This window comes from Aethalodelphis obliquidens, unplaced genomic scaffold (genome assembly GCF_003676395.1).
Source record: "Aethalodelphis obliquidens isolate GAN/ISIS:26980383/991018 unplaced genomic scaffold, ASM367639v1 scaffold8, whole genome shotgun sequence".
Classification (NCBI taxonomy): Eukaryota; Metazoa; Chordata; class Mammalia; order Artiodactyla; family Delphinidae; genus Aethalodelphis; species Aethalodelphis obliquidens.
In genome coordinates, this window is record NW_020837952.1 from 39,232,843 (window position 1) to 39,258,077 (window position 25,235).

Genomic DNA, 25,235 nt, shown 5'->3' on the forward strand with positions numbered 1-25,235 from the left:
GCGATGAAGAGTGATCCCCGCTTGCCGCAATTAGAGAAAGCCCTCGCACGGAAACGAAGACCGAACACAGCCAAAAATAAATAAATAAACAAATGTGGGGTTTAAAAAAAATATATATATATATATGATTAAAAATTCCAGACTAAAAATTCGTTTATCCCTCCCTTGTGTTCTCAACAGGGATCAAATGAAGCTGAGATCGTGATGGGCCCACAAACTAGTGATCTTATTGTGTCTTTAGGAACATCCACCTTTCCTCAATTCACTTGTTTCTGAGGGCTTACTGCTGTGCTCCATGCTGAAATACTGAGGCACACAGTTCCTGCCCTCCTGGAGCTTAGAATCTAGAGACAAAGCAAGTTCTTTCCTTTTGAATTCCATTTACCCAGAATTTCAAATATTTCTGGCAGTCATTTTCAAACATAAAATGTTTTTGAAACAGAGATAGATTGTATCTTCAGAAGTATCTAGATCCCAGCATGCTATGGACTGAATTGTGTCCCTGCCAAATTCATATCTTGAAGTCCTAACCCCCATGTGACTATATACTGGACATGGGGCGTTTAAGGAGGATTAAGGTTAAGTGAGGTCATAACAATAGAGTCCTGATCTGATAGAACTGGTGCCCTTATAAGAAGAAGAAGATACTGGAATTCTCTCTGCGTGTGCACGCACTGAGGAAAGGCCATGTGGGCACATAGCAAGAAGGCAGCCCTGTGCAAGCCAGGAAGAGGGTTCTCACCAGAACTCAACCTTTCTGGCAACCACACCTTAGACTTCCAGTCCCCAGAATTATGAGAAAATAAATCACTGTTTAAGCGACCCAGCCTGTAGTATTTTGTATGGCAGCTCTAGCAAACTTATACATGTGGTGTAGGTGATATTATCTTGTTTAGAGTAATTAAGGGTACAAAAGTATCGGTATGAAAATAGCATCACTCAGGGAACTCCCTGGTGGTCCAGTGGTTAGGGCTCCATGCTTTCACTGCAGAGGCCATGGGTTCGATCCCTGGTTAGGGGACTAAGATCTCACGAGCTGCAGCATGGCAAAAAAAAAAAAAAATAGCATCACTCAGAGGCTCCTCATAAGTTCAGGGGCTTAGTGGGAATCTGTTATTTTGTCTGCTCTTCCCTGACATCTTTGGGGAACTCCGCATCGCCAGTCCATAGAGTTCATGTGGAGTAGTCAATCACAATTTACTGCCCTGTGCTGGCCATGGGCTTGCTTATCATGGTACCCAATCATCCTGACAGCAGTGACTGTAACTGGCACAGCAGTGAGCACACCACATAGACAGGACCTGGCAGAGCCCTTCTCTACGTTTATATGCAGTACTTACCATGGACATTTAATACACATTGAGAGAACCTGCTTTTTCTGCTAGTCTTGCTGAGCTGGGATCATAAAAGCCTGGCTGAATGTAGGAAGCCTGACTTCCTACATAATGGGAAGGGAAGGAGTACTGACACACAAAGGAGAGCAAAGAACAGAGAGAGTGCATGTTACATAAATGCCAGATTCCAGCCATGACTCAAGCCTACTCCTGGCTCCCCAGTTAGATAAACCAGTGTATTTGCTTCTCTTTCAGCTTAAGCTAGCTTGAATTTGATTTCTGTCACTTGCACCCAAGAATCTTGACGTATACAAAAGATTCACTAGTCCCTTTGAGTCCTTTGCTGGCCAGATTTGACCAGAACCCAGGCTCAGAGTTGCTTTCATCCTCCAACTCAGACTGTGCTGATCCTTTTCTCTTCAAAACATGGGAAGGGCAGGGTTGGTTATCACCAGACTTCCCATGACCCAGAAATATGCTTTGCCTGCTCTCTCCTCCAGGTTTTCCCAGGTAAAAACCTCAGTTTTCTTATCTTTAAAATGGGAACAGTCACCTGTAAAAATACTGAATCGCTATGCTGTATACCTGAAACTAATATAATATTGTAAATCAACTATACTTTAATTTTTAAAAATTGGAAGAGTTGTTGTGAAATAATTTCATAAAGTGTCTAGCACACTGTTGAGCAGTAGTAGGTGCTTGGGGATATTAGCTCCTATCATGGAAAATTCTCTATATGGTGCCCAAGGCCCTCCCCTAGGCTGCCGTGAGCAATCTTTTCTTTATCCTCATGAAAAGCAAAAGCAATGAACAGATCGAGAGCAACATCTATTGTTTTTACAGTAAGGTCTTAGTTCCCTCCCAGAGAAAGGTTGCCTATCTGTAACAAGGGAGAAGAACCTATGTACCTAAATGCTCTGCTTAAAATCACACTTTGTTTAGAGATCATTCCTGCCTACTTTTCTTCTTCAACTCAAGAATGGGAAGAAACCATTCCTTCTGTGTCCAGGAAGGAGAGGTGAAATTAATGGTCACTGTGGCACTCAATTTCTGCTCTGAGGAAACTAACAAACAGGCCTAGCAAGCCTGCCTTCCCTGGCACGGTCACTTGGATGGGCTTGCAAAGACTTGGTTGGCTCCTGGGCAAACTCCTCTGCTGTGTGCGTTCACCAACAAATGGGAGATACCACACCCCGGGGGTGGGGGGCAGGATAGTTTGGAAAATGGAAGAAATCCACGTTCAGGCTGAAGACAGGAACAGTAGGGCTGTTACCTGAATGGTGCAGCTGATGTAATCAGGGATAAGGGAAGTGCAAAACCCTTCTGACTGATCTCAGCTTCCTGGGATCCTGCAATTTCCATTAGTTGGGATAAAAAAGAATTGCAGTACAAACTGCCCAACAGGGGAGAAGCTTCTGTTATTACTCAGGCCTTGCTAAACAACCAACCAGAGCAAGGCAATGCTTACGTAGGCTTGGCAAACCATTAAACCATCACACTCAGTGGGCCAGCCTCAGCCAGGGCGGCCAGCTTTCCTGCCGCGGACAGAGTTCTGAGTCATGTGGCCCTTAGGGAAAGCTTTCCACCACCCCTGACAGCAACATTACCCCATCTCTGCCTGGTGTCGAGACTTTCACTTCCCCTCCCGTCTGGCCCCACCAGCGATGGGAAACCAGCACTACATGTTCCAGACACTGTGCACGCGCTTAATTGGTTTAGTTCCTACCCTGCGAAGTGGGTACTTATCCCTATCATATAGAGGAAGAAACTGAGGCTTAGAGATATAGGTGACCAGTTGGTAAGTGGAAGAACTACAACACCCACATTCCTCCCCACTGCAAAAAAGTTTCCACATATTTAAGACTTTTTTTTTTGCAGTACGCAGGCCTCTCACTGTTGTGGCCTCTCCCATTGTGGAGCACAGGCTCCGGACGCACAGGTCCAGCAGTCATGGCTCACAGACCCAGCCGCTCCGTGGCATGTGGGATCTTCCCAGACCGGGGCACGAACCCATGTCCCCAGCATCGGCAGGCGGACTCTCAACCACAGCACCACCAGAGAAGCCCTTTAAGACTTTTGTTCCTAAGGCCTGCAATGAGGGGAATAGGCCAGCACACCCCCAATTAACGTTATGGGCTTCGTCTTTCTAATAACCTTCATCTCTTTCACTCTTAAACAGAAAGCTATCCTATGAGCACAATTCAAAATACTTACTCTCCCGAGAGAGAAGAGACTGTTCTCCAGTGTTTCCTCAATCAATCTGAAGAGTGCCTGGTACATCATTCCTCAGTAATTGTAAGCCGCCTTCATCTGCATCTGTTCATTTGCTGAACAGGTCAGGCCTCTTTTTGCAACATCCTACTGTCCTCAGAGTGGCCTGCAGCCCTTATTGTTATCCCTCAGTTGACCTGGCCACAGACCAAAGCAGATGGTCCAGCTCTGGGGGTTGAGACCTCCTCTGGTTTCCCCACTCCAAGACCAGTTAGGAACCTGCCATAGTCCATGCTTCTTGCTCTTCCATACAAATGATACCTAACTGCACCTTTCATCACAGCGCTTCTTGAGAAACCTCTGGTTTGCAATGTTCTGAAAACTTTTCAAACAACCATCACTTGTGCTTCCACTCAGAAGCTGAAGAATCAGCCTGGGAGGAGAGAAAGTCAGGGCGATGTTTGTTGTCCTGTGATTGCTGCATTTATTTCACTAATTCCAGTTATTGGCAGCAGGATGGGCATAAATGGTTGGTGTTTGCTTCTTAATTGGTTTAGAGCCTTCGCTCACTCTGTGCCCAGTCTCATTCATCAGTAACTGGAGACAGCTGTCTACAAGGGATTTTTTTAATGGTATTTTAACGTCATTTTACTTTCCTAGAATGTCAGTTGGACGGGCAAGGAAATTTCCCCCTAGAGTCCTTGGAGGCTGTTCTGAGCTGAAATAACCGTCACCATGGTCGGCTGAGCTCTAAATGAAAAACAGAGTTATACGTCAAGTTCATATTTTAGGGAAGAAAATGTGCAAACCCACACCGGCACCTCTGCCAGCATGATCTCAAGCTTTAGCCTCAAAGCCGCAGAGTGACGACTGAGGGCCAGAGTCACTCATGGCCATCAGTAAGGGAGCCGAAGTTCAAGAGAGGGACAGAATGAATAATGGTGACTAGCTTTCTGTTCACCCACTGTGGCAGATTAGAAGGCCAAGAGAAGGCGGGAGTGATGACATTTTTAAATGGATTCATTTTGTGAGAAGACTGCTGGGTGAAAAGCAGTGGGTCAGGGCTTATTAGAAACCACAGCTGAAGCCATAAGAAAAAAAAATAAAACACTGTAGAAGAATAATGATGACGAGAGATAAAGCAGCTTGACAAAAGCAGTTCACAAAACTGAACGTACAATATTGTCACTGACTGGTTTGGCGTCTGTATTTTAAAAAGCTTCCCAGGTTGTTCTGATGCACTGTTGGCATTGAGAACAGCTAGTATATGCAGAGAAAATTTAAAAACCAGAGATAGCTTTATGGGGTATTTCTGATTTAATTTTTTTCCTGTGGTTTTTCTGTTTCTACATATTGTTCTATGAACATGCATTACATCTACCATCAGAAAAGGTTATTAATAAAAATTGTAACTGAACTTATTAGCAAAAATCGTCCCAGGCAACAACAAGAAATAATAATAACAACTAACATTTATGAAGTGCTTCCTGAGAGCCAGACACGGGTTTCTGTTTTTTGGCTGCACGGAATGTGGGATCTTAGTTCCCCGACCAGGGATCAAACCCATGCCTCCTGCAGTGGAAGCACAGACTCTTAACCACTGGACCGCCAGGGAAGTCCCAGACATGGTTTTATTAATGTTGACACTTAGTCCTTACAACAACTCTGACCGAGGCACTAGTATTTCAGCCATTTTACTGATGAGGAAAGCAGAGGTCCAGGAGGTTCTAGCTCAGACAACAAGAGAGTGACAGACAAAGTACGAACCCAGGGACAGTTACTTGAGAACCTGAGGCTCACCTTTACGTGCTGCTTTGCTCCAGCTGGAAGAAGTCCTGTGTGGTCCAAAGGGCTCCCCTCCAGTCACACCATCATGGGCCCTCTGGATCCTGGGCCTCACCTGTGTGTGCTTTGGGATTCCCAGAGGTCATGGGAAGTTTCCTCTCTGCCTTCCCATCAATGTGCTATTTCTTCCGGAGACTTCCCAGAGTTTGCTACTCCCCTCAAGGGATAACTCTGTCACCATGCAAGCTAGAGAAAGGGAAAAAGAAAGAAGAAATTGAACATTGCCAGATCCTGGCTGGCTATTAAGACGTATCATAAGAATCCTTTTTAAAAAGTCTTAATTGGTTTTTTATTGGAGAGCAGAATGGAGTTCTATGAGGTGCCCCAGGCCATTATACATGAGGGTACGGATGTGAAATTCTACAGGGTTTTCCCCTGGAGAGAGGACAGAGTGCTCATCAGATTATTTCCCCATTTCGCAGATGGTGGTGTCAAGTCATTAAGAAACTTTGTGAAAGAGAAAAAAAGGAGTTGATGCCCCAGCCAGAACCAAAGACCTTTCTAGTCCACAAGCAGTTTGTGGATTTTAAAAGATTTTTAAAAATCAGCAGCTATTTAAATTCATTCTCCTTCATGGTAAGGTTTCCGATAAAACACAGCATGTCCAGTTAGATTTGAATTTCAGATAAATAATTTTTTGGTAAAAGATGTCCCAAATGGTGCATGGAACATCTTTATACTAAAAAATTATTCACTGTTTAATTTTAGATAAACTTTAACTGGGAGTCCTATACTTTTATTTGTTAAATATGACAGACCTATTTCATGAGAAACATTTTATTTTCTCCTTGGAGACTGTTTTCCCTTCTCAGTGTCATTAGCTCAGTGATTTGAAGAAAAATAGACCAGAAAATTAATCCCAGCCCAACCTTTTGTGCCAAACACCCACTGAGCCAACTCCTCTGGTAGTCAGTAAGCGTTACATCTTCCAAAGGCACACATGCACACACACCTTACACACATGCATTCACATACACACACACACCATCAGACATGCACAGGCACACATTTTCTCATATATGTATATATATGCACACATGCAGGGTACAAATAGTTTCTCCTAACATTTTAAATTGCAAATCCCTCACTCTCTGCTCAGATTTTCATGGCTTTCCAAAAACATTTTTTTGGGGGGGGCGGGGTCAGTTCTTGTCTATTCAAGGAGACAGTCACGTCTCCAGCTTATTTTGTATGCCGGGCTACACTGATTGGGCTTCCCACAGAGAGGGTTGGCAATAAGACCTAATCGCTCTCTCTTTTTTTTTAAATTTTATTTATTTTAGTTTTGGAAGCGTTGGGTCTTCGTTGCTGTGCACGGGCTTTCTCTAGCTGTGGCGAGCGGGGGCTACTCCTGGTTGCGGTGTGCGGGCTTCTCATTGCGGTGGCTTCTCTTGTTGCAGAGCATGGGCTCTAGGCACGTGGGCTTCTGTAGTTGTAGTGCACAGGCTCAGTAGTTGTGGTGCGCAGGCTCTAGAGCTCAGGCTCAATAGTTGTGGCGCATGCGCTTAGTTGCTCCGCGGCATGTGGGATCTTCCCAGACCAGGGCTTGAACCCGTGTGCCCTGCATTGGCAGGCAGATTCTTAACCACTGCACCACCAGGGAAGCCCAAGACCTTATCTCTTGTATTTCAGAAAATTTGAATTTTTCTTTTCTTGCCATTGCATTAAACTGCCTATTTTAGCGAAAAGGGGATGATAGTTGTCTTATGGTCAGACACTGAATGCAACTTAATAACAAGGAAAAATACAAACTGCAAATTGAAAAATTGAGCCATGTAATATAAATATTTGAAAATGAGAGAGAAGAAAAAAATTTAAAGTATTTAAGAAGCAGTATAGAATAGTGGTTAAAAGAGTAATTCCTATAGCTAAGCTACTTGAGTTACTAGCTGGACAAGTTACTTAACTTTAGATGTAAAGTGGAAATAACATTTTCTGCCTCATGAGGTTGTTGTGATGTTTAAGTAAATATATAAAAGATGTATGAAATAGTGGCTGACACATATTATTTACCATTACAATTACCTCTTATTTGCCATACACAGGGGTAGCCTATTTACATATATAATTCCATTCAATTGTCAAATGAATGTGAGATACATGGACATAAGGAAACTGAGGCTCAGAGAGGTTAAGAGACTTGCCCGAGGTCACACAGCTAGCATGCAACAAAGCCAAGATTTAAGTACTAATCTCAGTACAAAGCCACTGTTCTCTTGATTACCCAATTTTAAAATAACAAGTGGATACTGGGCATATACCCTGAGAAAACCACAACTCACAAAGAGACATGTACCACAATGTTCATTGCAGCATTATTTACAATAGCCAGGACATGAAACCAATCTAAATGTCCATTGATGGATAAAGAAGATATTGCACACATATACAGTGGAATATTACTCATCCATAAAAAGAAACAAAATTGAGTTATCTGTAGTGAGGTGGATGGACCTACAGTCTATCACACAGAGTGAAGTAAGTCAGAAAGAGAAAAACAAATACTGTATGCTAACGCATATACATGCAATCTAAAAAAAAAAACCATGGTACTGATGAACCTAGTTGCAGGGCAGGAATAAAGAGGTAGAAATAGAGAACAGACTTGAGGACATGGGGTGGGGGAAGGGTAAGCTGGGACGAAGTGACAGTAGCACCGACATATATACACTACCGAATGTAAAATAGTTGGCTGGTGGGAAGCAGCAGCATAGCGCAGGGAGATCGGCTCAGTGCTTTGCGATGACCTAGAGGGGTGGGATAGGCACGGTGGGAGGGAGGCTCAAGAGGGAGGGGATATGGGGACATGTGTATGCATATGGCTGATTCACCTTGTTGTGCAACGGAAACTAACACAGTATTGAGAAGCAATTATACTCCAATAAAGATCTATTTAAAAAAATAAATAAATAAAGTCACGGGGATGTAATGTACAGCACAGGAAATAGTCAATAACACTGCAATAACTTTGTATGGTGACAGATGGTTACTAGACTTAGTGTGGTGATCAATCTGTAACACAGATAAATCAAATCACTATGTTGTACACCTGGAACTAATACATATTGTATGTCAATTATACTTCAATAAAAAAAGAATACATCTTTTAAAAAAATAAAATAAAATAAAAGTGGAAAGTACACAGGTGGCCAGGTAGTAGCTCTTCAGGAAGGAGACAGAATCACGGCTATGGTCGCTGCTTCTGTGGAGTTGGGGGGTGAGTGTCAGGAGAGGTTTAGACTGGTGCATTTGGTGGAGAGTACAGAACCTTTTGTTTAGTTACAGACCTCACCCAAACATCTGCCAACCAGGTTAGGACCTTACTTTCTTGTTACCTCTCTAAATAAATCCCCAGAAGGTGGAAAGTCCTGATCCCGGGCTCTGCCTGACTCTCCATCATTAAGGCAATATAAGGCAGGGTTGACGCGCCAGCATTGGGTGTGTTCTAACAGTAGCCCCAAGGACTCTGTCCTTGACTCACAACTGTCTACTCAGCTTTTCCACTTGGATATCTAATACACATCTCAGACTTAACAAGTCCAGAACAGGATTTTATCCCCAAAACTGGCTTTACCTCTAGTGGCCCTAGTTCAATAGATGACAACTCCATTCTTCCAGTTGAGGAGACCTAAAGATGTGGAGTTGTCCTTCATGTATCTCTTTCTCGTGCCTCTGATATCCAATCCATTGGCCATCCCTCATCCAATCCTGATGGTCCTACCTGCAAAATACATCCAGAATCAGACCACCTCCCTCCATCTCCACCCCTACCATCCTGGTCCATGCATCTCATCTTCATCAGGATCATTGCAGTAGACTCGTAGCTGATCTCCCTGCTTCCACCCTTGCCTCCTGCCATGGTGTAGTCTTCACACAGCAGCCAGAGTACTTTTGTTAAACATGCCACAAATCACCGCACTCCTCTGCTCAAACTCCTCCAGAGTCTTTCATCTTGGAGAGCCTGAAAAGCCCGTCATGATCCACAGCTCTCCCCCAGCTCTCTTGGACCTCCCCTCACACCACTAACCCCAGCTCCCTCTCCCTTAACCTGCCTTATTTTTTTCACAGCATTTATCCTTTCCTGATGTGCTCTATTCATCTATTTGCTTACTGTCTCTACCCTCTAGAAGGGAAGATCCATGTGGATAGGGATTTTGTCTGTATTACTGACTGCTATTTCTGTATCCTCAGGGCCTAGAAGACGATGTACACACAGCAGGTGCACAATAAATATTTGGCGAATGAGTGAACAGAGAGAGCCTTGTGTCGGCTGAACAGGACACCTCTGCTGACTGCTTCAGCTTCCCTACCCTAAAATCAGCCTTTGAGAGGACTCTCCATTCTGCATTCTTTTCCACCTTAGGAGCCAAAACTCCAGGATGATCCTGAACAAATCTTTTCTGGCTGGCTTGCTTCTGTGTTTTGTAGCTCTGCCTAGTTGGGTTGGGCAGAACAGACTGATGGACAAAGCCACGTGCAAGGCTCCCGGCAGGTCTCCAGCTCGCCATGTGCTCTCAATGGAAACATGTCTGGGGACACTATTCTAAAGGCTCCAAACCAACGCAGCAAATGATGAAAACCTCATCGCTCAAGTAGAGAAGAAAATAAATCCATCCACCCCGATGCCCACTTGCATGGAAACTCCGCATTAGTTCAAAGGGCCAGTACTGGCAATACTTTCGGCTTTTATTACCCTCTTTTGTCGTTCCAGGGATTGTGTTTGGCACATGCTGGGAGGAGGTGGCCTTTCAAATTGAATGCACCAAGCAGGAAGCTTTCCAAAGACCAAATTAATTACCTTCAGCAGCATCTGAACAATTATTATTTTGTGAGGAGTTTGCCAGTCAGAGACTTTGGCACATCCATTAGGGACCCTGAAACCATGCCAAGGACTCAGCCTCTCACTGCAGAAATCCCTTCACCCTCCCCAAATAAGCAAGGCTACTAGAGAAGGGCTTTGCTGACCCAGGTGGGAGGCCTCACCCAATCCTCTGGCTTCTGCGGCATCTCCTAACAGCTGAAGTGTTGCCTACAGAAGCCTAGCACAAACACTGAACACTGTAAGGGTTGAACACTAGAATATGCAGCATCTAAATGTTCAAGCATCTCTTCCTAAAAGGATTCAGGTATATCCAATCGTACTGTGTTAATTAATCATTTCTCCAGAATTACACTGGCAAAACTATCAATAAGGCTAGAGTGCCTCTTAATGGGTCCCAGGTTCAAGTACGCACATTCTACTCACATGAAGAGGACAACGTACCAGTGGAAACGCCTGAACTCTGTGGTTTTTCTGACACTTGGATCAGCCAGGTCCCCTCTAAGATTCCTGAACATTCAACCAGCCCAAATGTCTAGTTCATCTTTGAGGTATATTTATGGACATGGACACCATACTTTAATTTGTCAGCCATTTTAAGATGCACCGTTATTTTATGTAAAGCTAAGAAAGAAAATGATTTGTAAACTAAATTAGAACAAGCCATTGATTATAGGTTGGGTCCCGATCAGAGATAAGTTGTAAAAAATTGTGTATCTTACAATCGTGTGTGTGCGTGCGTGCATGTGTAGGGGGAAAGAAAAAGATGTAGTTGGAGGAAAAAGAACTCATGTAAGTAGTTTGGAGCAGTTTTGATATTTAATATTTTCACCATTTCTAAAATTAAAGAAAATTACTATATTGCTTTCAAAATTCTACTTGGGGATTTTAATAGAATTTTTAAAATTATGAACTGTACGAAGTTATTTCTATTTTAGACTCTGCTGATCAGGCACTGAGTTCTCTAACATGAAAATGAATTATGTAATTGCTCTTTCTGCTTGCTCTTCTTGCAAAGGGCCAAACCAGGTTCAGTGTTGCTGCCTCAGCAGAGCACATAGGATTAAGTAATGTGGCAAATGGCCACCATTCTAAGATCTTGAGTTTACTCATGCACTCACTCACTCTTTCATGACTGCCTTCCAACCTCTGGTCAGTGGTAATTCTCTGAGTTTATCACTAATTTCTCATTTGCAGAATGAGAGGCTAGAACTAGATTGATTTCTAAGCACCCTTTCCGCTTTAACATTCAGCTTTATACTAATTCCAGTTTGACTTTATTTTTTATTATTTATTTATTTAAAGGAGATGTTGGGGGTAGGAGTTTATTAATTAATTTATTTATTTTTGCTGTGTTGGGTCTTTGTTTCTATGCGAGGGCTTTCTCTAGTTGTGGCAAGTGGGGGCCACTCTTCATCGTGGTGCGCGGGGTTCTCACTATCGCGGCCTCTCTTGTTGCGGAGCACAGGCTCCAGACGCGCAGGCTCAGTAGTTGTGGCTCAAGGTCCTAGTTGCCCCGCGGCATGTGGGATCCTCCCAGACCAGGGCTCGAACCTGTGTCCCCTGCATCAGCAGGCAGATTCTCAACCACTGCACCACCAGGAAATGGAAATAAAAACAAAAATAAACAAATGGGACCTAATTAAACTTAAAAGCTTTTGCACAGCAAAGGAAACCATAAACAAAACAAAAAGACAACCCACGGAATGGGAGAAAATGTTTGCAAATGTTGCAACATGACAAGCAATTAATCTCCAAAATATACAAACAGTTCATGCAGCTCAATATCAAAAAACAAATAACCCAATCCAAAAATGGGCAGAAGATCCAAACAGATATTTCTCCAAAGAAGACATGCAGATGGCCAAAAAGCATGAAAAGATGCTCAACATCACTCATTATTAGAGAAATGCAAATCAAAACTATGATGAGGTTATCACCTCACACCAGTTAGAATGGCCATCATCAAAAAGCCTACAAACAGGGACTTCCCTGGTGGCGCAGTGGTTAAGAACCCACCTGCCAATGCAGGGGACATCGGTTAGATCCCTGGTCTGGGAAGATTCCACATGCCGTGGAGCAACTAAGCCCGTGTGCCACAACTGCTGAGCCTGCACTCTAGAGCCTGTGAGCCACAAGAGCTGAAGCCCATGCATCTAGAGCCCGTGATCTGCAAGAAGAGAAGCCACCACAATGAGAAGCCTGCACAGCACAACGAAGAGTAGCCCCTGCTCACCGCAACTAGAGAAAGCCCACGCGCAGCAACGAAGACCCAACGCAGCCAAAAATAAATAAATAATTTAATTTTAGAAAAAGGAATGCTTTAAAAAAAAACGGAATGCTTTAAAAAAAAAAGTCTGCAAACAATAAATGCTGGAGAGGGTGTAGAGAAAAGGGAACCCTCCTACACTGTTGGTGGGAATGTAAATTGGTACAGCCACTATGGAGAACAGTATGGAGGTTCCTTAAAAAACTACAGAGCTACCATATGATTCAGCAATCCCACTCCTGAGCATATATCCAGAGAAAACCATAATTTGAAAAGATACATGCACCCCAATATTGACTGCAGCACTATTTACAATAGCCAAGAAATGGAAGCAACCTAAATGTCCATTGACAGATGAGTGGATAAAGAAGATGTGGCACATATATACAATGGAATATTACTCAGCCATAAAAAGGAATGGGGCTTCCCTGGTGGCGCAGTGGTTGAGAGTCTGCCTGCCGATGCAGGGGACGCGGGTTTGTGCCCCGGTCCGGGAAGATCCCACATGCTGCGGAGCGGCTGGGCCCGTGAGCCATGGCTGCTGAGCCTGTGCATCCGGAGCCTGTGCTCCGCAAGGGGAGAGGCCACAGCAGTGAGAGGCCTGCGTACCGCAAAAAAAAAAAAAAAAAAGGAATGAAACAATGCCATTTGTAGCAACATGGGTGGACCTAGAGATTATCACACTAAGTGAAGTAAGTTAGACAGAGAAAGACAAATATCATATGATATCATTTATATGTGGAATCTATAAAATGATACAAGTGAACTTATTTACAAAACAGAAACAGACTCACAGACTTAGAGAACAAATTTATGGTTACCGAAGGGGAAAGGTGGGGGGAAGGGATAAATTAGGAGGTTGGGATTAACATATACACACTAATATATATAAAACAGATAATCAACAAGGACCTGCTGCCTAGCACAGGGAACTCTACTCAATACTCTGTAATAACCTATATGGGAAAAGAATCTGAAAAAGAATCGATATATGTATATGTATAACTGAATCAATTTGCTGTACACCTGAAACTAAGACAACATTGTAAATCAACTATACTCCAATATAAAATTTTTAAAGCTTTAAATGATTTAAAAGATAAAGTAAAAAATAAACAAAACAATAGCAGACAATATAAGACAACAGAGGAGACAAAAGTGTGACAAGACAGATCTCCCTTCCTTCCCAGTTTTCCTGCTCTTCTTGGCCTGCACGTGGATGTTTAGAAAGTGCACAGAGGCATCTGGGTTCCGAGCAGCCCCCCAGCCCCACTCACTCTTGCGCACTCTGCAGCTCGCTCGGAGCTATAAAACTGTAAAGAGAAGAAGCAGGTAACTTTCCTGGCCCTTTTCGGCCAAAGAGGGGACAGATTACCGTCTCACTTCTGTACCGAGTCTTGAGCTGACAAAGCATTCCTCAAACATCTCCAAGCCACAGCTGGAGGCTCTCCCTTCCTATATGTACCCTGGCTGGAAGTTTCAGTCTCTCTTTGAACTCAAACAGCTGCAAATCTTCTCACCGTAAAGGCCAGCCACCTTGCCCTGGTATGTGGAAGGACATAGGGCTTGGAGGCACCTTGCAGAGGTGACTGTGCTGGATATTCTCTATTGGTTCCACACCATCTTCTGCCCTCCTCCACCTGCTCTGGGCCCTGAAGGCTGCTCTCTGGGGCTGCATCACCCAGGCTCCCTCACCCTGTTAGACCCTGGCAGCTGCTTGCAGAAGATAGGAGGGCAGGAAGATGGAGAGCCTGGTGTCTTCAGTCTCTGGCCCCTCTCTCTCCCTTGGGTCTAGGGCTGGTAGCAGCTGCCTTCTGTTGCTAGTTTCTGGATGTCTCACCATCCCTTTACGGTTCCCTGAATCTTTCCCAAACCTTTGAAAATCATCTCTCTGTTAATTCCTCTGTGTTTTGTTTTGTTTTGTTTAAAATTTTGGCTGCACTGGGTCTTCGTTGTGGCGCACGGGCTTCTCTAGCTGTGGCGCAAGAGCTTATTTGCCCCGCGGCATGTGGGATCTTATTTCCCCAACCAGGGATCAAATCCGCGTCACCTGCATTGGAAGGTGGTTTCTTAACCACTAGACCACCAGGCAAGTCCCCATCTCTCCATTAATTCCTTTTCACTTAAATTCTTATGAGTCATCTGTTTGACAGCTGTCATCTGTTTCTGCTAGGACAGCTAACAGCCTTCAAAGCTAGCTACTCACAGCTACAGCAGCCTTCAAAGATTCATGCCAAAAGGGGTAGGCAGACAACAAGCTCTACCTACCCCAATATCCAGCTTCCTTCTCCCTTAATAAAGAAACACTTTATTTGTAGCTGGGCATGTGGCTATTCTTAATGAAGATCTAGTTTCCCAGACTCCACTGCAATGAGTTATGACCACATGACTCAGTTCTGCCTGCTAAGATGTAAGCATAAGTAAAATACCGCAGTTTCTGGGAAACCTTAAAAGATAGCTAGATCATGTCATTTGGACTTTTCTTCTGCATTCCTTCCTCTACTCTACTACTTAGAACGTGATTATGATGGTTGGAGTTCCAGAAGCTGTCTTAGACCATGAGAATGAAGGTTACACCTTAGTTATGGTGGGATGGAAGCCTGACAGAGCTTGGGTCCCTGCATGTATAGAGCTTCCATACCAGCTTGGACTGCCTATTTCTGATCCTCCTGTATGGGCTGGCCAAAAAGTTTGTTCGGGTTTTTCCATAAGATGTTACAGAAAACCCAAACAAACATTTTGGCCAACCCAATACAACCCATGCTTGCTTATGCCGTTGTTATTTTTGGCTATCTGTAAGATATGGCTGAATTCAATCCTAACTGAAACTGGTGAGTGAGATTGGAAAAGAAGTATGGTTTAGCAGAAAGAACCCTAGACCTAAGGGCAGAAGATGTTGGTTCAACTTGCAGCTCTTCTACTAAGAGCTCTAGAGAAAATCACCTGATCTTTCTGAGACTTGATTCCCTATCCATTAAGCTGAAAAAAGAGAGCATCCACCTCACATAATCATTGAGAAGATTATATAAGATAACACATGTTTCAGTGTCCAGCACACAGCAAGCACGTGGTTTTAAGTGTATGGCTCTAGAGTTAGACTGGATGTTGAAATCCTGCCTCCACCACTCACTAGCTGTGTGCCTTTGGGAAAGCCATTTGAATTCTCTGGGCCTCTGCTCTCTCATCTTTAAAAGTGCTTGATAATAATACATGCTGCATAGGACTTTGAGGTTAAAATTAGCGAATTCATGTAATTATTTTATTACCTAGCACATAGTAAACGTTCATTAAATGAATAACTACTGTTATTAATATTTTCTAGTCATTATCCTCTAATCATTTTTAAATATTCTTGTGATGATTATTTTCATTTTAAGTCTTGGATTGCGTATTCCTATGACAAAAGAATGTCGTCTATATACTGTTGTAGACTTCACAGATCCTAGCTCTATGCCAGACCCGGAAGTACTTGATTAAACAGCTAACAAATCATCTTGCATGTCAGCTGAAGAGGTTCAGTTCTTGAGTGGGGTTGAGAGTCCTGTTCTTAGAAACAGCCGGATTTACCAAAGAAGAATGAGATGGGGTGGGGCTGGGGAAGGAGGCTGAGAAGCTGTTGAGATTTCAGAATTAGTAGGGCATCATATAAATCAAGAGCCTTTGTTGCAGACAACAGAATTCACTCTGGCTCGCTTAAGCAGAAATAAGTATATGAAAGAAACTAAAGAGCTCACAGAATCTTTGGGAAGACCAGAGAACCACGACTGAATGCAATGCAGTTGGAAAAAAATGCCCTACCACAACATGGAAATGTTTTAATGTAGGCCCGCAAAGAACCAAACCAAGCTTTGCAGAGAATCTGCTCTCTCTCCCTTTCTCTCTCTCTCTTTGGGCTCAGCTGCGATCTTACATCTATGCCACGTAAGTTGGCAGAAACTATCACAAGTCTCAATCTATCTGCAAGGGAGTCTAAGAATGTACATTTTAGCTTTCTTCACAGAAAGGGGTTGGAATGTGTGTTTAGTGAGCCAACTTACAGTATCTGCCACACGAATTTTAGGGCTTTCTATGTGCCTGTGGCTTTACCAATATGACGTGTCAGAAAGACCATGATCGTGAAAAGATCATGTGCCGTGAAAAGATCATGTGCCGTAAAAAAGATTTAAAGATAAATGTGGTTTCTTTCTTTTCCTTGGACAGACCAAATTTGTTCCTATCTTAGGGTCATTGCATATGTTCATTTTTTACCTGGAACTCTCTGCCCCTATATCTTCTCATGGTTCACGCCTACTCGTCTTCAGGTTCCAGCATGAATGTTGCCTCCTCAGACAGGCCTTTCCTGACCACCCCATCTACACTGTCCCATCTCACCCAGCTTCCTATCATATCATTGTTTTATTTTCTTTTTAGCATTTAGCTGCTATTTTCTTATTCTTTGTTGTTGTTGTTTTTATGGTCTGTACTCCTCTTACCTCTAAATAGAATGGAAATTCCATAAGAGCAGAGACTTTGTCTTGTTCACAGCTGTATCCCTGGAGTCCTGAAGAGTGGCTAACACATGATAATAATAGCATGGATTTTATATATATATATGGCAGTCTGGCTCTAGAGCCTGAGCTCTTAACTGCTACAGCATGCTGAATATAGCAGGTGCTCAAAAAATAATTTATGGATACATGAGTGAATGGACATCTTTTAGTCATCTCATTGACCCTCTCTGTTGTATTTAACACTGCTAATTCTCTCTTTCTCTGTCTCCTCCATGGGCTTCTCCTCCTCAATCCCCTGTCCCCCTTCCTTTACCTACCGGTGTTCTACAGAATTCCATCCTGTGTCAACTGCTCTTTTTACCACATGGTCATATTTAGAATCATGGGTCATGACCATTGGGTCATATTTAGAATCATGATTGAATGACCATATTTTATGCTGATGCGTCCCAGGTCTACCATAAATCTCTAGTGTTGATTCTCCCAGAGGGACAGAATTAAATGTTCTTAGCTTCCTGGACACCACCATTTGAGCATCCTCTAGGTATCTCAAACTCAACAAACACAAAGTTGACTTCATCTGCTACACGTACAATCAAGTTAGTCTCAACCAGTCTGTGGAGAGGGTGCCATTTCATTTTCTCCCCAAAAGCTGCTCTTCCCACTTCCCCAATCTCAGTCAATATCACCACCATTTAGCCAGCCTTCAAGGCCAACAATCTGGAAGTCACTTTAGAATTTTCCTCCCTCTCCTCATAGCCAATCTATGACCAACTCCTGTGGATTCTACCTCTTAAATAGTTCTTCAGTCCATCCCTCCTCTTTATTTCTGCTCCCAACAGGACTTCTGAACCTCCTTCCAAGAATATATATTGCAATAGTGTCCTAACTACTGTACCTGCCTCTGGTCTTGCTCCCTCAAATCCATTTCTGAATACCACCAGTGTGATCTAACTACAATAAAATTTTGTTTGCTCTATGCTACACTCTTTAGTGGTTCTGCCATTCACTGCCTTCAGGATAAAGTTCCTGCTTGTTAAAAATCCACCTTGAGGGACTTCCCTCATGGTCCAGTGGTTAAGAATCCATCTTCCAATGCAGGGGACGCAGGTTCGATCTCTGGTTGGGAAACTAAGATCCCACATGCCGTGGGGCAACTAAGCCCGTGTGCCACAACTAGAGAGAAGCTCACATGCCGCAACAAGGAGCTGCACGCTGTAGCAGAGGATTCTGCATGCCGCAACAAAGATCCTGTGTACCGCAACTAAGACCCAATGCAGCCAAAAATAAAATAAATATTCTTAAAAAATCAACCTTGATCTGGCCCTTGACCACATTCCAAATCTACATAAAGCCCCTTCCCTACTCCCAACCTTCACCATCACCTATGCTTCAGAAATGGCCAGTTGGCCAGTTCACCGCATTTCCCCAGCAAAGCCCACATATAGAGCCCCGTTTTTCTCCTTGTGGAGTAGGGACAGGGGAAAGCCAGTCAACTCGAGAGTGGAGGAAACGTTATGGCAGCTTTTCAGTCCCCTAGTTTCTTCTTGAAGCCCAGCTGCAGCCCTGCCATTTCATTTCTCCAGACACTCCAACAGCTTTATAATTCAGTCTCTTTATTCACTACTGCTGGCTCACATTGATGTCTGCTACTTGAAACCAAAAGAGTTCCAACAAGTGCACTGATGAACTGAAAGAAAAGGCATCTATTTACATAAGATGATTTGCATGAGAGGAAGGAAAGAGCCCCGTCACAAGAAGAGGGAGAGGACTGGGGAGGCTGGCCCGGCCAATCCCAGGGATTCATGTCTGAGCAGTGAGTGCAGCAAGAGAAGCTGCAAACAGATGATGAAGCCTCTATTTTACAAAGGCTCCCTCCTGAAGAAGCAAAGCTTTTGTGTCCAAGTGACAAAGTACCGCACAGGGCAGAGCCTTCTCCCTGTTCTGTGAGGGATGCAGCCCAGCCGTGGCACATTTTGGGTTCCAGGGAACACAGAACTGCTCTGACACCCCAGGCTGGATGGCTGGGGATCACTGAAAGATGGCATTCTTGGCACAATCCTCAGAGTTATCACCATGGACACCAGCAGCATGGGTGAAGAAAGGGACCCTCCCCAAATGGCTCAGTGGGCAACAAATAGCATTGTGGGGAGGTGATCAGAGCATGGGAAGAAGACGTCATGAATGCCCCTTGGTAACTGTAGTGGACAGACTGGTTTGCAATACACCCACTGGGGAATCCCAAAAATAACTGAATGAGACTTGAATGGGGGCACTCAAGGCTCTGAGACTTGAAGATGTGAGATAAATTCAGCAAAATGTGGGTTATCACCCTCCATAGGCCCCCACTGCAACCCACAGGACAGGGAAACCTGAGGAAATTGAAGTTCATGGTATTAGATCTACTTAAAAATTTTTTTAAGTGAAGGAATAAAATAACCTAGGAAAACTAAGATGGAATTACTTATGGGACTTTCCTTCAAAGCCTTGTCTAGAATTCACAAGCTGTTTATGAAATATCATCCATTAAAAGAAACAGTTCATAATTTAGTGTGCTGAGATTTCCTATAAATTCAGCAAAGTAGAAGGGGACAACAGAAAGCTTATATTCCAGGATTACAAGTCAGAAAGTCCCCTTTATATAATTAGGGTCTCTGGGTAGTTAGCCACAGAGATCTTGTCAATTATTCTTGAGCTCATTTGGGAAAGAAGGAGACCGACATTTTTATAAGCTTACTTTTAATTCTGCATTTCACATGGAGAGCTTGACCCAGTTGTGAAATGACACACTTTCCATAGCCTGGTTGGGATTAACCTGACTGAACATATAGCAAATCAATTCACCCAAGGAATGGATGTCAACCTAGCCTTAGAGAGAAATTTTCTCTCTAAAGAAAACTTTGTACTAAATTCAACTTGATACTTATACAACTTTCATGATCGTCAATTCTTTTCCATTCTTATAAGTGATGATACTGAGTTTCAAATTGAAGCTGATGAGTTATAAAAATCTCCATTTAAAACATTCTAACTATGTTTACAGATATTTTTATGACACCCAGGAGACATGAAATGCAGGATCATTAGTTCACTGGAAGATGAAGACTTGGGGAATTAAAATGCTTCTCAAACATAAATTTTCAAGTAAATGAAATCCAAAAATCAAACTTCCTATATGATAGGAATTGTTCAAAGCAATTAACAAAATATGAGATAGATATAATTTTTTCCCTATGTCATAGATGAAGAAATATAAGCATGGAGAGCTTAAGTAATTTGCCTAAGAGCTCACAGCTAGTAAGTAGCAGGGCAGGGATTTAAGGCAAACTGACTAGAGAGAACACATGTGATAACCAGCATAAATATACAGCTTCCCAGCTTCTGCTACTTCCCTTCTTTAGCTGGCATGTGTATCTTTGGGCTGTTTGGTACCAACTCTGATCCCATCTCTATGTGACCTTATCTTTCAAGCATCTAACCCCTTCTCTAGCAAGTCTCACTGGCTTAGCTTGGATTAGTGTCTTCACTGTGGGTTTTTTTACTTTAACACAAACAAGCAATTCCTTAATTCTCAGCAGACACTGACTGGGTCCTGGGTGTCCTAATTTAACTCATTTCTGGTACTATCTACCTGGACATAGCATCAGATCCCACAGGTTGAGGGCTCTGTCCAAAACACTCCCTCGACCCCACCCCCAAACTTCAGATGCCAATCGCAAGTCCAGGTTGTCACCTGTGCATCTGACCTGCTAGCTAGAGATCCTCTGATCTCCTGCAACCGAATCCTTGGGTTCGATTAACTTGCTAGAGCAGCTCACGTAAACATTTTACCTCCTAGATAACTGGTTTATTATGAAAGGATATAACTCAGGAACAGCCAGATGGAAGAGATTCACAGGACAAGGTATGAGGAAGGGGCTCAGGTTTTCCATGCTCTCTTGGTGCACCACTCTCCCAGCACTTCCATGTGGTCACCAATCGGGAAACTCCAAGTCCTGTCCTTTTGGGTTGGTTTGTTTGTTTTTGCACACCGCACAGCTTGTGGGATCTCAGTTTCCTGACCAGGGATTGGGCCACGGCAGTGAAAGCACCGAATCCTAAACGCTAGACCACAAGGGAACTTCCCCGTCCTTTGGGGGTTTTGTGGAGGCTTCGTTACATAGGCATGTCTGATGAAATCTGTGGCCATTGGCAAATAATTCAACCCCCAGTTCTTCTCCCCTCCCCAGAGGTGGAGGGGGCGTGGGGCTGAAAGTTCCAACCCACTAATTACCTGGTCTTTTCCCCTGGCAAACACCCTCCATCCTTAGGTGCTTTCCAAAAGTCACTTCATTAATATAAACTCATGTGTGGTTCAGAAGGGTTTGTTATGAGTATTAAGACACCTTTATCACTTAGGAAAGTCCAAGGGTTTTAGGAGCTCAGTGCCGGAAAGGGGCACAGGGACTGAATATATATTTCTTATTATAAATCACAAACGTCACAGTTTTCATGTTTAAGTTGTCAGGACATTAACTGGAAAACCACTCGAATGCACCTGCTACATCTCAATGAGTTCTTTACAATCAAGACTTGAGAAACAACCACAGGCAATAATATTAGGGAAGTAGAAGTGGGAGGATTACCAGTATTGATTACCTACTATGTACCAGGCACTATAAGTTCTAAATGCATTACCTCATTTATCTCTGTAACAACACAACTAAATGAGGTCAAAGACTATCAAAGAGTCAGTCAGAACAATCAACAGTGTTAAAGAACAATGACAATACGAGATATTAGAAGACCGCAACAGCCTAAGAGGATTGAGCACAGAAAGATGGTCCATGGGAAAAGCCTCAGAAAAATGGATTTAAATTTTTCTTAATTTATATTTTGAATGGGTATTATATGCAAAATTCAAAAGGTACATAAGAGGGTTTTTTGTTTGTTTGTTTTATATAGTCAAAATAGTTTATCGATTGGGACCATAAGCTTTTCTTTCATAAGAGTTTTGTAATGGACATTTTTCATTTGTGTCTGCCCCACATCTTTTCTTTGTAGTTCTTCTATATTATGAATTCTCCTTTCCACAGATAGAGACAAACAAAGACAACACATATCCTAAAACCCTTTGCTGCTAGGATATAGACATGTGACTCTATTCCAACAAACCCCAAACTTAAGCAAGACTTGGGATACAGGCGAAAACTTACACACACACTATTCTCCTAGTAAGTATGGCCCTGGGGCATTTGCTTTTCTGCAGGAACTGCAATGGGGATACTGGTGCTCAGTGCAGGTTTTATAGATGTTGAGCATCCCTTGGCAGCCACAGCAGGATTTCTGCTAGAACACCCCTGTGGTGTGTTTGGACATTTGTGATGTAGTTGGACACGTTTCCTGGCTGCTTTGCTTCTGACTGTATGACATGCAGGCTTTGTTTGTCGGCCCTCCCAGAAATTCTAGTTAATACTGTGCAATAATTTTTTACTGAAACTAGCTGGAATGGATTCTTTCTTTGAAACAGGTCCCAAGGTATTGGGAATCTGGGATGGACTAGGTGACCTGGTTGGATAAGAAAAGAGTAGGGATGCGATACAGGTAAAACACTGGCACCCGGTAGTAAAAGAGTCATGAAAACTATTGTAATACAAGTTAGGATGATACTGTTTCTTCCTTAGTTTAGGGAGATGCATCAATAGATTATATCTCAGGATGCCAAAATAAGAGTGAGCCCAGCCCCAGACCTCAACCTCCCCCGTTAGGCAGAATTTACAGGGCAGGAAGAAGAACCTGCCCTACATCTCCTGGGCTTCTCAAAGAAATCAAGGATGTAAAAGGGGGTCAGAGAGATGATTTGGAGAAAATGATTGAGGAGATCTTTTTTGAAGAGGCTTCTGCTCTGCTTTAAGTCCTCTCTCCTTTGGACAAAGCGGGGGTGCGGGGCGGGGTGCTAGGTGCTATCTCCCAACCTCAAGCCTAGTGAGAGAATTTCCAGTAGACCACAGAGTAAGTTATGAAATGAAGCCCCCTGCAGCTGGAAGGCATAGAGGACCAGGGTCTGACTACTGACCAAGAAAGCACAATCAAGTCATGGACTGAAGTCTAACTCCTCCATCAAAATACAGAATGTTTAGAAGGGTTAAGTGCTCTGGAGATACAGGACCCAGGAGGGCTGCTACATTGCAATCATCAGGCACTCCCGGAGTTTGCTGGCGCAGGGGATGAGATTTCCCGTAACTACATGTGGGTTAAAAAGGAGAAAGCCTTGGATCCTAATGATAGGTCTTTTTAGAAGGACGTTGGCAATAAAAGCTGAGCGTGCACTGCTGGATATCCAGGGGCTGAGGAAAGAGTTGAAAGGAACCATCCAGAATAGAGATACATCCACTGGAATCGAGGGAACTGCCGGAGAGGCGGCCTGTAGGGGGCGTCCGAAATTCCTATGCAACTGCCCTGAGAGACCAATCAGCTTGAGCATCCTACAGGCCCCCCAGGGGTCACCAGCTTTAATCATCTGCAAGGCCCAGAGAACACGAAGCCACCAGATCAAGTCATAACTCACTCGCCTCTTTCCCTCTCATCTCTACCCTACCTTCAACCTGAGAGAAAAAGAAAATGACAGCTAGCACGGAGAGGTGAAGGTAGTCAGGGAGAGCAAGAAAGGCCAGAGAAGCTGTCAGAAGTTCCATCCGGGGGTAGAGGAAGACCTTCTTCTCCTTCAACCCTGAATGAAGTTGAAAGAGTTGGTGGTAAATATAAAATTGCATTTTGATTATATCATGAGTTGTGTTTATATTAGTCCATGGCTCCCAGTGGCAAAACACCAAAATGATCAACTATAGTCGCACAGAATGAAATGCCAGTGAAAGCAAGGCTCTGGCAGGTGGAGAAGGAAGGAATAAAAAGGCTCTGAGGTGAGTCATTCCAGTTAACTGCACGATAAAATTTAAAGAAAAAAAGTCACAAGCTTAGGCGTTTACATTCTCACTTCAGAGCATGGTCAGTGAATGAGAAAGGTTCTGTGGCTTCCCTAAAATACTCTTGTATTTCTTGCAGGCACTGAGCGAATGCAGCTGCAAAGTTGGAGGCAGAGACGGAGTCTGAAGATCGATGAATCACAGAACACATTGAGTTCAAGTCTCACCAGGTCTTTCAGGGCATTTATCGAGAAAAAGGGGCTCTTCCCCCGAGTACTGGAATGGACATATTTTGGAGGTGTCAGATAGCCCCAAGAATCTAAAGCCCTGGAACTCACAGAGCTTCCTGGACCAACAAAAGCAGCCCCTCCTCCCATTCTGATGAGGCTGGTCCTGTGCTGTTCAAAGACACCAGCTTCACTCGCTGGTCACCTTGCAAGGGGATGTCCTCATGGCCCACCCCTTCCTCTGTTCATTGACTCCAGACCCAAAGCTAGAGGCTGATTCTAGCACGCCCTGAAATCAAAATCAGACCTAGGAAGAGAAGGCAGACACACCAAAAGCAGGATTATGGGAAGGTATTCTGAGAGTGTTAGGAAGAGAAGGTCAGAATTTTAGATTGGATCAAGCTCATCTTATAGGTGCCCTCACCGAGAATGCTGGATACAACGTGCTAGATTAAACAACGGGAAGAGGCGTCAACTTCTGGACTGGTTGTCTGAGACTGAGTCTCAGCGGCGGCCTGTGCATGTGAGGTTCAGATGCCATACATTCCTTGATGGAACATACAGAAGGGAATCCAAAGACTTACAGAGACAGGAATATGACAGTGGATTTATAATAGCTTTGAAAACTACTCACCCAGTTTCAGAAGAAAAATCCACTGATGAGAAGAGCATGAGCATGCCTGAAAAGTACTTGCCTTCCGTAGGCCAGGGATGATAGCAGGAGATGCCTCCATGGGAAAAGGTTTCCTGAAGGAGTAGATGTCAGCTTTAACCTTCACAGTGGGTCCACATTCCTGAAATAGGCAGAAGGCTTGGGTGTGATTCTCAGAAGGATTTGATTCTTAGGGATGGTGGAGAGTGCATAATAGATTGTAGGGTCTTTGGGGCTGAAATACATGGATACCAAAGTGTGACTAAATTTCTATAACAACAACAATAACAAAATCTAAGTCTGGGGAACAGGGTCTGATTTTTATCATGAAGATAGAGAGTCACAGTCCTTTACCCAATTCCCAGACCCAAGTCACTTAAAAGACCCTTGGAAAAAAGGGACACAAGATACTCTTTAGGAGTAACCCAGCAGGGGCAACACAGGTGTACACCAAGGTCCCCCTCCTCCAGCAGGGGCACCGCGGGT

The 25,235-nt window shown here is 43.6% G+C and overlaps 1 long non-coding RNA gene across 1 annotated transcript in view; it reads right to left on the reverse strand.

Annotated features, from left to right (window-relative positions):
• The window catches only part of LOC113620850 (uncharacterized), a 124,037-nt gene that overhangs the window by 93,294 nt on the left and 5,508 nt on the right, over positions 1–25,235 (reverse strand). The window contains exons 2-3 of the long non-coding RNA XR_003432956.1: positions 24,732–24,891; positions 5,346–5,576 (exon numbers count right to left, since the gene is read on the reverse strand). This is a non-coding gene — a long non-coding RNA (uncharacterized LOC113620850). The remainder of the gene's footprint in view (positions 1–5,345; positions 5,577–24,731; positions 24,892–25,235) is intronic.